The sequence below is a fragment of the Spermophilus citellus genome, assembly GCF_964194105.1.
Source record: "Spermophilus citellus genome assembly, chromosome: 14".
Classification (NCBI taxonomy): domain Eukaryota; kingdom Metazoa; phylum Chordata; class Mammalia; order Rodentia; family Sciuridae; genus Spermophilus; species Spermophilus citellus.
The window spans coordinates 42,746,441-42,759,285 of record NC_138194.1 but is presented as its reverse complement, the minus strand read 5'-3'; the positions used below and the strand labels follow the sequence as shown (position 1 = coordinate 42,759,285).

The 12,845-nt window shown below is 44.5% G+C and overlaps 1 protein-coding gene across 7 annotated transcripts in view; it reads left to right on the top strand.

Annotated features, from left to right (window-relative positions):
* The first annotated feature begins 244 nt into the window (after positions 1-244).
* Positions 245-12,845, top strand: part of NCOA2 (nuclear receptor coactivator 2) — a 259,126-nt gene continuing 246,525 nt past the window's right edge. For 2 of the 7 annotated variants that reach the window (XM_081266688.1, XM_081266680.1), the window contains exon 1: positions 764-1,051. The gene's annotated coding sequence lies outside the window, so the exon portion shown is untranslated. Of the gene's footprint in view, positions 266-324; positions 648-762; positions 1,052-1,390; positions 1,412-2,146; positions 2,602-12,845 lie in introns of those variants that run through there. The other 5 variants (XM_081266684.1, XM_081266681.1, XM_081266687.1 and 2 more) reach the window with 5 other exon arrangements.

Sequence of the window (12,845 nt, the reverse complement as noted above, 5' to 3'; positions counted from 1 at the left end):
CTGCAATGAAAAAAAAAAAAAAAAAACTTTTGTGACTTCATGGCGCGCTGAGAATGCTCAACCAGGTCAGGTTTTACACAGTGCGCACAGCAGCATTTGCTTTATCATGCAATTGCTGGGTGGCACCCCTTTAAGCTCGTCTCCCACAGTCGCGCCCCTCCATCCCCTCTGAGATAAGGACTGCCACAGGGGAAACGAAACCTCATCGGAACCGAGGGGGACTTGACCGCCGAGGGGCGCCTCCTGGGAGCAGCGGCAAGGCGCGGTGCGTGTGTGAGGTGCGCCCGAGGGGTGCTGGGGTCTGGCAGAAACGGCCCGGACAGAGCGCGGGCTGGAGGTTCCTCTCCAGGTTCTGGCACTTGGTTCTCCAGAATCTTCGTCTGGAGGCATCGTCCCCGCCGTCTGCAACCCCAGGGTCCCACTGCCTCCACAGTGCGGCCCTGCTGTCCCACTCGCTTTCTTTTTTGGCACTGCCCTTTGCCCTCCCATGGAGTCCTCTGTTTACTCTCCCTTCACTTCCAGTCACCCATAGGTCACCCTCCCTCTACCACAGTCACCCATTTTGTCCCCTCGCTCTTCACTTCTCCCATTCCCAGAGGACTCTGCCGACAGAGATGCTGTGGACCCCCCGGCCAGGGTCTGCTCTGGTGAGAACCCTCAATCCACCTTTGCCCCCTCCTCCGGGACACGGGAGGCAAGTTTCCGCCCCGTCCTTTCCCCAGTGACAGGACTTGGCGGCGGCCACTGCCGGGGAGGCGGAGGGAGGGACGGCCTGGCTCCCGAGCCCTCTCCTCTGCTCGCGAGCTCGCGCGGTCTGTCTCTCTCCGCAAGTGCGGAGACGCGGCGGCGGCGGAGGAGGAGGAGGAGGAGGAGGAGGAGGAGTGGAGGAGGAGGAGGAGGAGGGAGTTGGGGGAGGATCTCCATTGAAATAAACAACCAGGCAGCAGTTATTAACACGGGAACATGGCGGCCGCAGCCTCAGCTACAGCTTCGGCGGCGAAGGTCAGCGCCGACGGCAGCCGGCACCTGACGGCGTGACCGACCGGAGCCGGTAACCGCGCCTTCCCCAGGGGCTGCGAGGGCGGGTGGGAGGCAGGCGGGGGGCGCCGCGTCCCCACCCCCAGCCGCGACTGCCCTTCCTGCGCGGAGCCCGGAGGAGCCGTGCGCCTCCGAGAGGGCTGTTTTTGTGTGCGGGCACCGCTGCCCGAGTGTGCGGAAAACGGGAGTTGCATCCCGGAGGCGCCGCGGAGCTGGGGAGTTGGGGTTTGGGGGGTGGGGAGGGCGGGAAGCGGCGGGGAGACGCGGAGTCCCCGGGAGAGAAAGGAGGCGCTCCAGCGCCTTGCGAGAGCTCGGGAGACGAGTCCCGGAGCGCGAGGCGGGCGGAGGCTGCAGCCCGCGGCGCAGGCAAGAGGTGAGCGCCGAGGCGCGGCGGGGAGGCCGGGGGCGCGGGCGCGGCCCCCACTGGAGGAGCGAGTGCCTGCCGCCCAGATCGGTGCGGGGTCGGAGAGAGCCGAGGCTCCGGCTCTCCCGAGGGCAGCGCGGCTGAGCTGGGAAGGTGAATCCCCAGAAGGTGCATTCTTTGAGGGAAACGCTTTGCGGCTGCAGCGCAGGGTGGGAGACGGGCGAGGGGAGGCAGGACTCGGGAAGTGCTGGGGGTGTGTGAAGGTGAAGCGGAGTGTCAGAGGCGGTCGGCGGGCTGAGCCTCTGGGAGGAGGAGGTGGAGAAGGAGGAGGAGGGGAGCCCCGGCCGGGCAGGCAGCCGGGCCCGTGTCAGCGCCGGGGGCGAGGGGCGCCGCGCGCCGCGGGCGGACGGGAAGGAGCTGCAGCGGACGGGGCGGCGGCGCGCTCGGGCCGAGCAGGCCGGGCCGTGGTGGGGGCGGGGAGCCGGGGGCCGGGCCGCGGCGGCGCCGAGCTGGGCTCGCCCCTGACTTAACTTTCTGGGTGCGGGCATGTGTGCTGGAGGCGCGCTGGGGCCGGGGCCGGGGGCGGGAGGCGGTCCGGGAGGTTCCGGGTTGGCTCGCCAGCGCCCCCTTTTCTCTCCCCCTTTTCCCCGCCCCTGAAGGGACAGGCCCTCAGGGCCCCAGGCGGGAAGCGGGAGGGGCCCTTCGGCCGGCTCGCGACGGTCACGCCCCGGTCCTGGGGACACGCCTCTCTAGGGCCCCTTGGGGCTACTGGGGGAGGGGGCCGGGGTCGTCGCTGCGGGCTGGCGCTCCCCGCCCCCCGCCCCTCCGGGGAGTCCCGGAGGCGCCTCTTCCGAGATCGGGGGTGGGTCGGTCCGTGGTTAGATGGTCCCTCCCTCTTCCCCCTCCCCCTAGTGGTTTCCGGGGCCTGCGGGACCAAGGGGCGGGAATCGGGGACCGGAGCCCCTTCAACCGGCCGGGAGCTGGAGTGAGTCTAACGCCTTCTGGGTCCGTCACTGGTAGGGGAAACTTTCCTAAACCTGAGACCAAGCTGAACACCCTCATCCGCCACCTCGTCCTCTAATCCCACTCCCACTCCACCACCTCCAACGCCTTCCCCTCCCACCGACCCGAATCTTGCTGCGTCTGACTGATGGGGCAGTGAGCCAATCGAAGGCGGGGAGCTGACCTGCCGGGTGTCGGTAAGCCAATCGTGGAGACCGGAGGAAGAAAGGGGGCGGGGTTTCTCCCGGACCAGTTGGAGCAGAGTTGCAAGCGGGGCGGGGGAGTCATGGAGACGCCAAGAGCCGTCCACTCTTGTCCATCCCTAGTCACCCGTACCTTGATCGGTGGGGTAGTGTCACTTACACGGCGTCTGGTTTGTAAGAGGTGCACGTAGAGGTACACGAGATACTGTATTTCTCTTGTACCGCGAGAGGCGTTGTCTGAGACAAGACGAAGTCTAAAGCCACTTTAGGATGTGGCAGTAACTCCCGTGGCCCGGTTCTAAAATGGCATATGTTGTAGTGATTATGTTCTGGACCTCAGCGCCGGGTTTACCTGCTGAGGATCATAGAAGTTGCCCGTTTGCCAGTGTCTCATTTTAATCAGCCACTCCAGCATGGGGACAATGAAATTTAAAAGGGTACCCTGAGAATGAAGGCATGGGGTAGTCTTACGTCAGCTGATTATTGGGAGTGTAAAGCATCATTGTTTGTAATGGCTTCACTGGTTCCTTGTGTAATTAGACCGCCAATTACCAAAGTGCATTTGAAAGTTTGGCGTTTGGGGGACGACAGGAAAAAAAAATGTTGTAGTTTATGGTATGCTCTCCCCCCCCCCCCTGCTTTTTCTTGGGTAAACAAAATGAAGTTAGAAACCAAAGCATCACTGAAACATTAAGCGTGGGTTTTTAAGGAGCAAAGCTAGTCAAAGAATATTTGTCTACAGAAGAAAAAAAAAGTCTGAGTAAAATGTAGTTTGCCAGATTACTCCCACACAAAAGATTCCTAAAAATAATTTTAGTTTTCTTCTTAAACACTGCTGAATAGTACAGTGTGTGGATACTTTTCTGGTTTATACAAGGTTAGGAGACATCTTTGGTTGTTTTAACAGTTGCGTTCAGTCAAGTGACTTTCTCAACTCCTGACTTTCAGGAACAGAGAAGGTAAGTCTTTGCTTTTCTGTAAGGAGCACAGGTTGCTAGGCAGGAATAGCAGTCTTAAAAAGACAGCAGCTGCTACAGTGCGCTTGTGTGTGTGTGTTGTGTGTGTGTGTGTACGCCCGCACTCTCCTGTTCTTTGTTGGTGTGTTTAGTGCATCCTGGCAGCAGAAATGCTCCTTTTCCCAACTGGAATTTGTAGAATCTTTGGGAGTTCAAAGAATGAACAGTGTTAGATTAAGAATGAATCCATTCACTTTTGGGATAAGCATCCCATGAGTTTAATTTTGAGGCTTTTAAAAAAGATATTTTATGGGCATGAGATTTATGTCATCTATCAGGTTTTCAAGTTTTCGTTAATGTTGGGTTACTAAGAAATAATTGAAAATATGGTTTTAAGGAACAGTATTCTGTTGTAATATACCATTTTAAAATGCATGTGAATTCCCAGTCAAGTATAATCTTGGGTGTTCGTGTAGACATAAATTAATTGCATTCTGCTATAGCCCTTGAGGTATTATTTTAGTGATAAAAGAGTCAAAACTGAGAAGATAAAACAAACATTTATTTAAATTGTCGGAAGTAGGGAGTGTTATAGACATTCAAAATTTAACAACATTCAACCCTCTACCCCCATCATTAGTTACTGTAGTTACTGATGGCCACTCTCATGCACCTCCTTCTCTCTGTTTTATATGATTAAGAGCAACACATCATTTTACTCATTCCTTCCATCAAACCTTGAAAATGTTATCAGATTCTTGGTTGCAGAGGCAAGCAAGTCCCCTAATGCCTGGTTAGGGGGAAAAAAAAAACCTCTCAAGCATATGGAGACATCTAGAAAAAGATGTGCATCGGCAGCTGTGATTCCATTGTGTGCGCTCTCAGACTGGATCTGAGCCTTCTTCCTCCTGGGAATTTCCCTCTTAACAAGAGGAGTTCTTTGACTTTTAGATGTCAGGATACTGAAGCAGAGGTAGAAAAGGAGCTCACCAATTATGAATTTAAATTTTTTTGGTAATTAATATTTTTAACTACCTTCATTGGTTAAATATAATTTAGGGTGACGTTAGCTCAGTGTTAGTAAAGCATTTTACTGGAAATATAAAATTTAAGGAATGGAAGAGATCTTGGACTGTGGTATACAATTGGATAAAGGGGTAATGCTCCCTGGTTGCCTTTTTCTATAGTTATATCTTATTAAAGCTTTCCTGGTCTCAGTGGAATCAAGGATCTGTGAGCAGGCTTCCATTACACACCCTATATTTAAGGATTCAGTACCTTAGCTGTTTCAAATCACATCAGGTTGAAATGTGACCCATAAGTTGACAGCTCAGATTTCTTAGAAAAAAATGTTTGTGTTGTGTTGGATTTAAAGCAGTTCTTTTAAGCGGTCCTTCTTAGAATGTTGGGTAGGGAAAAAGAAAAAGAGTGGTTTCTTTAAACAATTCTAGAAGATTAATTTTCTGAAATGCACAAGTGTGTCCTCATTTGATATTTTGACCATTTTGTCATGATAGTAATTATATTTAAAAGCACAGCTAATGTTTGGCTGTTGTTAGGGCAAAAGTAGAAATTATTAGCTTTTTAGTGTTTTGGGTTTATAGTTTTGTTGGGTACTGTGTTGTTACATGCTTTATTGATTTTAAATGAAAAGAGTAGGAGGGAGAAGATAAATAACTGCTTTAAGCTGTTGGTCTTTCATTGTAGTAAATAAAAAAATCAGCAGCAAATCAGTTACTTTTACACTAGTGAAATAATACTGTGTACATACCAATAATGCAAGCCAAGTAAAGGAAAGCAGAACAAAGTCTTTTAGTTTTATTTTTGCCCTTCATATTTCAAACTAATTTATTTCTGTGCTTTACTTTTTTAAAAAAATATTTATTTATTTATGTATCTTTAATTTTAGGTGGAAACATTAGTTTGTTTTTATGTGGTGCTGAGGTTCGAACCCAGTGTCTCACGCATGCTAGGCGTGCACTCTACCACTGAGCCACCACTCCAGCCCCTCTGTGCTTTACTTTTCTAAATAAAAAGATATTAGTGTTGGTGTGTTTATTTCCTTCTTTGTTTTAAAAATTTCTAGGTGGGTTTAGGAATTGCTAACTGTAGAAAGAATATCATGTCATATTACCTCTAAAGTCTATTAAAAAGTAATGTTTGGAAAAGCTATAAAATTCGGTTATCCTGTCACTCCCAATTTGGACAAGCAGAGAGAGAACATATACTTTATGGGCCCTACATGGTAATTTCTAGATGGAGTTGAATGTGACTTCTATGCATCTTTTAGAAAACATTTAAAATTGATTATGAAAAGGGGTGGAAATCTTAAAGATAAACTTCTGCTTTTGAATATCACTGGAATTAAAAGACTAGATAGTCTTCAGGTAGAACATAATACTTTTGGTTTTTGGGGCAAAGATTTTATGTGGTTACCCATGAAATTCTTGCTGATCATCAACCATATTTCTGGCACCAGTGGCTGTGATGACATAATACATTGTGGAAATGTTGATTCTAGGACAATGTTCAGTTGGTTTTTTGGGTGGAAGTTTCTAGAGAATAAGTGATCAGGGAACCTATGGTAGTGATTTACTTAACTAGTTTTGAGGCTTTTGGATATACACTCATACTTTCAAGTAATGAAGGAAGAGGGCTGCATATATGTAGATGTTATTAACCCCTACTTGAAAATTCTTAAAAAAAAATAAAAAAAAATGTGACCAGTCATCAGTTGATAGATATGTGTAAAATTGAAGCTGTTAATTCTGGTAGAATTGATGCCTAAAGATAGTTCTGAACTGTTCTTTCTTTATAACCAACTTAAATCTCATTTGGGCTTTTCATTTTACTTTATTTTTCAGCATCTGGGATTGAACCCGGCGCCCTTAAACCCTGAGTCAGATCCCCAGCCCCTTTTATTTTGAGACAGGGTCTTACAAAGTTGCTTAGGGCCTCACTAAGTTGCTAGGGCTGGGTTTGAACTTGTGATCCTCCTACCTCAGTCTCCCAAGTCCTGGGATTACAAGAGTGTATAACACCAGGCCTGATTTTGTTTTGGTCTTTTTAGATCTTTGCATTCGTGCTTCCTTTATGCATTGTTTCATTCATATGTTCACTTAGCCATTTTATGCTTATTTGAGTGTACTAGCATTGGCCATGTACTTGAATAATAAAAACCGTGCATTAAAGAATCAAGTGATTCAAGGGGGAACATAGAATAGTTGATGATGCTTTTTTTTTCTTTTTAATTTTTAATTATTTTTTTTGGTGGTGGGGAAGATGGAAAGGGAAGTGTTTGCCTTAAGTTCAGTTTCTTTGGTACTTAAGCTCTGTTGTGTGTGTTTGTGATTTTAATTATGTAATGTCAGCAAATTGTACTTTGATTATGTATGTGAGCTCTTTTTCCTGAAAATAGAATTATTATATTTATAATTTTTAAAAAGTTGTTAAATGTTCCCTTGACTGATTAGTGTATTAAGTATATTTCCTTTCATAAAGGTATAAATATTTATAGATAGCTTTATTTCCTCTGAAATCTGTTGCATTCTCTCTATCCTAAGTCCTGTGTGGTTTGTGGTGGGGATGGCACTTCTCAGTTGGTTGAAGGTGATAGAGCAGCATGTCTGGGACCTCCCGTACCTGTGGGTTGCCTGTGCACTGTTGCAGCTTTAGGGATACATATTCTGGACCTTCACACCTTATCTTTTTAAAGGAAGGAAAGCTCATGTTCAGAGCCCTGCATTAGGTGTTCTGCTTTGGCTGTCAATTTTCTAGATGTGGCTTATGTTTGATCTCAACTAAAATGCCTGCTTTGGGAGAGTAATAATGATAAAAGCACAAATGATGGTAACAACTCAACTATTGAGTTCCAGTAACCTGATAGATAGTCTTTTGATATGTGCTCATTTTTTCATTCCTGTCACTACCCTGTAAAATAGAAGTTACCCCCCCCCCCTTTTTTTTTTTTTCAGGAGATAAGTTTAAAGGGGATTAGGTTATTGTGCCTAAGGACAAAACTTTTTTGGGAAAAGTTAACCTTGAGCAGTAAGTGGGGAAACAGGTCATAAACATCATAGTGAATGGTGAGTCTGAGCATGTCTTATTTGGAATTTGACAAAGCAAATATTTGTAGGACTTTAAGGCTGTCAGTCTAGTTGTATAGTCCATAAGGGATTTGATTCATTTCAGTACTACAAATTATGTCAGCAAGTATCTTCCAGACTCTTATCTTAAGGTGGGCCTCTACCTGGACAGAAGTTACTTATTTTAAGACCAAGAAGTATTTTCTAGCTTTTGTTGTCCTTAGCCCAGATTTTAACCCTTCTTGAAATTGAGTATTCTTTCCTGTCATTTACTTTTCTTTTCTTTTTTTTTTTTTAAGAGAGAGTGAGGGGGGGGGAGAGAGAGAGAATTTTTAATATTTATTTTTTAGTTCTCGGCGGACACAACATCTTTGTTGGTATGTGGTGCTGAGGATCGAACCCGGGCCGCACGCATGCCAGGCGAGCGTGCTACCGCTTGAGCCACATCCCCAGCCCCCTGTCATTTAGTTTTCAAGAAATAAGAACCACAAGGTAAAATAGTTAACATTTACTAAAAACCTAGTGTCGAGTTCAGGTGTCTTTGTTGTAAACTCTGGTAGGTTGGTTTCTCCCCATAGTGCCCTGAGGTGGTGGTTCTTGTTATCTCAGGAAATGGAGGCACAGAGCTGTCAAATAACATGCCAAAGGTCACACAGTCAGACTACTGAAGAGGAATTTGAACCCAAGCAGCCTTTGCTTCCTTAGCCCTGCCTCCTTAACTGGAATTGTTGTTAGCTATGTGCTTTGTTGAGGTAACATCCATCAGTGGTAGTCCCCATTAGTGAAAGGGAAAGGGGTAGGAATGTATTTTGCAAAACCGTATTTTCACTGCCTATTGTTCTCACAATAGAAAACTTGATTGAGGGGGTGTAGGTAGAAACTAGGCAGAGTGCACTATACGGGAGATAGGTTTGGAATGGAATAAAAAGCTGATACAGATATTTGTCTTATTTCTTTTTTTTAAAGAGAGAGAGAGAGAGTGAGAGAGTTTTTTTTTAAATATTTATTTATTTTTTAGGTGAACACAATGTCTTTATTTTACTTTATGTGGTGCTGAGGATCGAACCCAGGGCCTCACATGTGCTAGGCAAGCACTCTACCACTGAGCCACAACCCCAGCCCGAGAGAGAGTTTTTTAATATTTATTTTTTAGTTCTCGGCGGACACAACATCTTTGTTGGTATGTGGTGCTGAGGATGGAACCCGGGGCCGCACGCATACCAGGCGAGCGCGCTACCGCTTGAGCCACATCCCTAGCCCCTGTCTTATTTCTTTAAAATATATTTAATTCAGACGTGTTAACTGTTGGGTACAGATTGTGTGAGGATGTTTTGCACTCCCATGTAGCATGGATGACTCTGTGTTGAGATATTGTAGTCCCAAAAGAAGCTGATAATATATTCAGTCATCTGACTTCTGCTCTGCTATTTGTGGAATTCTTCTGTCTGCTCAATTATTTGCAGGGAGCCAGGAGAGCTTTCAGAGAGCTCTTTACCTATGCACGTGTGAGGTTCTGCCTGCACTGCTTGTAATGTTCCAGCTGCTGGAACTGAAGACCTGTTTTCATAGATTACAATATGCATGGTGTTTTCTGTTATTTGTTTGTGTCCATGTGAAATGTGATCCCAAATTGTCCAAGGCTTAACTTGGAGAACGTGAGTGAGTTCTGGAAGTTCCTGTTGCCACTAACTGATCTGTGCCCATTGAAGTACTGTCGAAATGAGGATTGTCTTTTCTAGAAGATGATTCCTGCTTATAAAAGCAGCCCTTGATTCAGATGTGAAACAACTTTCATTGTTTTGATGTTACAGTAGCATTTGTAATGATATTTAATATTAATTTATCTGAAAATTTCTAATTCTATTGTTAATATGCTTTAAAGTGAAAAGTTTTATTATCAGAATGCAAATGAAAAAATTGAATTGCATTATCTTCAGGGGTCCTATACCTTGAGCCATTTGTAGGCCATCTTTAGAGTTAATTAAAACATTTACATAGTCTTATGGGTAACAAATTTAAAAAATACATTTAAAAAATTTTTTTACCTTTATTTTATTTTTATATGGTGCCGAGGATCGAACCCAGGGCCTTGCACATGCTAAGCAAGCGCTCAACGGCTGAGCCATAACTCCAGCCCCTAAAAAATACATTGTGATGTGCAAGAATATGTGTGTGTATGCTTATTTATTTATTTATTTATTTATATATATGTTGGGAATCAAATGTGGGGCCTTGTACATGCTAAGCATATACTCTGCCACTGAGCTATAGTCCCCAACCCCTAGGATATATATCTTTATAATAGGAATATTAATAAGTATAATATTTAATAGGTAGTCATCTCTGTGTGGTTAACATTGGAACGTGGAGATTCTTTCACATATCTTTTTAGATCCCTAAATTAGAAATATAGAAATTCCTTACCAAAATTCTGAACTTCAGGAGCATATATATTTCTGCAAATTAACATAACGTTTCTTGGAATTAGAGATGCTGGATGTGGTGGTTAAGGATACAGGCAGTGGGATTACAGTGCTTGAGACAATTCTGCTGTCCTGCACCTGCTATCTTTAGCCTGCAGAGTGTCATGCATGTCCTATAAGCTGTGCAGCCCATTAAAACTAAGCTCCAGGCACTGACTGCTCATTGTTTATGACTTTGAATTGAGGGTGTATTGATAAATAATGGTATAATTTCTTGACTGCTTCAGTTTGGGTTTCACTCTTTATAGAAAATTTCTCTTGTGCTTCCTTTTGTCTTTCTTTCCTGAAATTTTTTCCCCTCTAAGAGTTGAAGATGGAAGATGGGTGGTAGTGAAAAGAACACAGTTAAGATTACGGGGGAGTTGGGTGTGGTGGTGCACACCTATACTACCAGCAGCTTGGGAGGCTGAGGCAGGAGGATCACAAGTTCAAAGCCAGCCTCAGCAACTTGGTGAGGTCCTATGCAACTCAGTGAGGCCCTGTCTCCAATAAAATACAAAAAAAGGACTGGGAAATCATTAAGTGCCCCTGGGTTAAATCCCTGGTACAAAAATATAATAAAATAAAAAAGAATACTGGGCATGTTTGTTACTGTCATTAAGGATTTCATGTAGATGATCATGATTTGTAGTTTCCTTCTTTATCAAACAGATTTGCCCTGTTAACAGCACTTAGTTAAAAAGCTAGCTGTTAGTTAAGAAAGCCATTAGGTAGTGCTGGGTTAAATTCACTTATCAGTCATTGGCTGATTTGTGGGATGTTAGTTGCTGGACAACATTGTGGTCCAGCAGACTGGGACTGAGCCTCTTTTGTTTGGTAGGATTATTACACTCACCAGCTTTTATGTATTTTATTTCCCTCTTTTAAGGATATTGTTACAAGCTCTTTAATGTTAGATGTCTTGAGAATAGTCATTTGGTCCAAAATGGTCAAAATGGTACATATTGGAATCTTGAGATGATTTAAGATGGTGAAAACTATAAACCAATTCCTAAAACTTAAGAACTTCTGCACCTTTGGGGTTTCTCATAGTGTATTGTATTTTTTATTTCTGTAATTTCTGTTTTGAGACATTTTATGTGTTCTTATTGCTATTTTAAGTCTTATTAATATCTTGATTTCTTAAATCTTTTCCATACAGGGATGATATACAATTTTTCTTTGAAAATATTAATTTATTGTATTTTTTTTTTTTAGAGAGAGAGAGAGAGAGAGAGAGAGAGAGAGAGAATTTTTCAATATTTATTTTTTAGTTTTCGGCGGACACAACATCTTTGTATGTGGTGCTGAGGATCGAACCCGGGCTGCACGCATGCCAGGCGAGTGCGCTACCGCTTGAGCCACATCCCCAGCCCAATTTATTGTATTCTTTACCACCAGAGACTTCTAAGTAAATAATACAAATAATGGAAACTAGCAAAGGAAATTGAAGTCACATGAAGATCTTTTCCTTATTCTGCACACTACCTTTTATATTAGCAAAGGGCACATAGAATTAACTAAGAATCCTAATGGAATGGATGACTCTTAAGTTATAAGATATAATACAACAAAATAACATGATATTTGCTATGGACTGAACATATGTATTGAGGATGACACTGCTCCCCCCCAAAAAAAGTCAAGAAAATGTCTGGACATTGAAGGGCATTGGAAAACAAAACTGGAGCATTATTTTTCTCTAGTTAAAGGACATTTACATAATCAACAGCAGCATTCTTGCAATCATTGATAAACTCATTTTTTTAAATATTTATTGTTTAGTTGTAGTTGGACTCAATATCTTTATTTTATTTATTTATTTATTTTTATGTGGTGCTGAGGATCGAACCCAGGGCCTCACATGTGCTAGGCAAGCACTCTACCGCAGAGCCACAACTCCAGCCCCTGATAAATTCATTTATAATATTTTCACTTGAAGGAGACATTCAGGAGAGAAGAGAAATAGGAGATGAAGGAAGCCCAAATTGTAGCTTGAGGGGGCAGTGGCTTTAGGCAAGAATTAACTGGGCCTAGGCATACCTGTTCAGGGTCTGTTGCTCCAGGAGTCATGACCTGTCACCTGGAGAAGCACTGCCTTTTATCTTGTATGTATAGGGGGAGGGGTCAGCCACTGGGACCTTCATGTGGAGAGGGGAGAGAGAGTAAGGGAAACCCTGTGGTAGATGGAAGATGGTGCAAATCCCAGGGGTTGAGGCACCTGATGCTCATTTGTACAACAGTTGTTTACCTGCTCCACCAGAAGCAGGCCATCTGTTAAGTATAGAGCCTTCTGATCTGCATCCTTCCTTTTGGGGCAGGATGACAATGCTGATGGCCTGCTTCCTTCAAGCACCATGAACCCCAGAGGCCTCTAATCTCATGCTCTGAATTACTAGACTAAACATTTGGGGGACTCTTGTTTTCAGGGAAGATGTGGGGCACCACTTACCAAAAAATGGGTGAGATAAGCCTAGAGGAAGGGAAGGCCTTTTGGGGCTTCTGGTTTTCTGAGGCTGAACACTATACTTTACCAGGCTTGTGCATCTGTGGGCTGTTGGAGGAGTAAGGGGAAGCAGTGCCTTTGCAATGAGCGATGAAGGGAGTTTTCCCTTTTCTGTCCCTTTCCTGTTTCTCATTGAGCTTCAGGTAAGTCTGGGAGCCATATAGCAGATTTGAGTGTCTGCCCCAAGTTTTCATACATGTTTACTCTTTTCAATAAAGGGATTTGGATT